The 1,962-nt window shown below is 41.0% G+C and overlaps 1 pseudogene; it reads left to right on the top strand.

Annotated features, from left to right (window-relative positions):
• Positions 1 to 1,121: 1,121 nt before the first annotated feature.
• On the top strand, positions 1,122 to 1,719 carry LOC103077952 (COMM domain-containing protein 2 pseudogene; annotated as a pseudogene).
• Positions 1,720 to 1,962: the final 243 nt, after the last annotated feature.

Genomic DNA, 1,962 nt, shown 5'->3' with positions numbered 1-1,962 from the left:
GGTGAAAACCATTAATCTACATATTCAAGATGCTCAACGCATCCAAGTAGGAAAACCTCAAAGAGATAAACACCTAAATATATCGTAGTGAAACTGTTGAAAGACAAAGAGAAAATCTTGAAAGTAGCAAGAGAAAAGCAACCAATCATGTTCTAGGGATCTTCAGTAATAATTAAAACTGACTTCTCTTCAGAATTTTGGAGGCCAGAAAGCAGTGAGATGACATATTCAAAGTGCCAAAACAAAGACTATCTATTAGGAATTCTATAACCAGAAAATTATCCTTCAGTAACAAAGGAGAAATTAAGGAATTCTCAGAAATATAAAAACAGAATTTATTACTAGCAGACCTGCCCTACAAGAAATACTAAAGGAAGTCCTTCAGGCTGAAATAAAAGGACACTAGACAGTAACTGAATTCACAAGATTTAGAGAGCACCAGTAATGGTGACTACATAGTTACCATTTACGTAGATAAATATTATATAAAAGAAAGTATAAATGTATTTCTGTTTGTAACTCTCTTTTTCTATTATCTGATTTTAAAAACACTGCATAAAGCAATAATTATAAAACTATTGATGTGCTTATAATGTGTAAACATGTAATTTGTATGGCAATAATAGCATGAAGAATGGGAAAGGAATTTTATTTATTTGAGCAGTTTTTTCACATACTATTGAAAATAAGTTGGTATTAATCTGAACTAAATTGTTTTAAGTTAAGATGCCAGGGCAGGGCTTCCCTGGTGGCGCAGTGGTTGAGAATCTGCCTGCCAATGCAGGGGACACGGGTTCGAGCCCTGGTCCGGGAAGATCCCACATGCCGCGGAGCAGCTAGGCCCGAGAGCCACAACTACTAAGCCTGCGCGTCTGGAGCCTGTGCTCTGCAACAAGAGAGGCCGTGACAATGAAAGGCCCGTGCACCACGATGAAGAGTGGCCCCTGCTCGCCGCAACTAGAGAAAGCCCTCGCACAGAAATGAAGACCCCAACACAGCCAAAAATAAATTAATTAATTAATCAATCAATTAATTAATTAATTAATTTAAAAAATAAGATGCCAGGGCAACCACTAAGACTAACTTAAAAAAATAAGGATGAAATCGGCCGCCCGGTGAAGATGCCACTGGACCTGTCGGAGGAGCACAAGGAGCACCTGGCCTTCCTGCCTCAAGTGAACAGCACGGTGGTCTCTGAGTTTGGGCGAATTGTGGTGGAGTTCCCGAGGTGAGGCTCGAACCCCAAGATCTACGAAGGCGCTGCGAGAAAGCTCAGCGTGAGTAGTGATACTGTCCAACATGGTGTGGAAGAATTAATATACCTCCTCACTGAAAGTTCAAAGCTTATGACTTCTGAACTTGATTTCCAAGACTGTTTTTGTTCTGTGATTCTCTGAAGAATTGAACAAACTTTTGCTTCAGCTTTATCTGGACAACAGAAAGGAGATCAGAACTATCCTGAGTGAATCAGCACCAGACCTCCCCAGTTACCACAGCCCTTGAATGGCGACTAGATGTACAGCTTGCAAGCAGAAGCCTCAGGCAACAGATAAAACCAACAGTGACTACAAAGCTACACCTTAATAGAATGGAGATCATAACACCCAAGTTCTGCAGACACACCCAGCCACCCTGCTCCATTTGGTTCAGCAATTGGAGCAAGCCTTGAAGGAGATGAAAACAGACCACCGTAGGAGAGCTGTGCGCAATATCAAGTAGTCCCAGTGTTAAGGTTTTCTTCCCTTTGAATCGCTTGTGAATTGATGATATGTAGCAGTTACTTTTCAAAATTCTTTTGATAGTGATAAATACATAGAGATTTCATAAAATTTCTTTTCCTATGTCAAGAAATTGAGGTCATGATCAAAGGCTAGGTAAAGTTCCTTTCCTGGTGCTAAATGTCTTCAGCTTCTTGGGCTTCCCTGGTGGCGCAGTGCTTGAGAGTCCGCCTGCCGATGCAGG

This window comes from Lipotes vexillifer, unplaced genomic scaffold, assembly GCF_000442215.2.
Source record: "Lipotes vexillifer unplaced genomic scaffold, Lipotes_vexillifer_v1.1 scaffold370, whole genome shotgun sequence".
NCBI classification, from domain to species: domain Eukaryota; kingdom Metazoa; phylum Chordata; class Mammalia; order Artiodactyla; family Lipotidae; genus Lipotes; species Lipotes vexillifer.
This window is presented reverse-complemented; position numbering and strand designations above follow the sequence as displayed.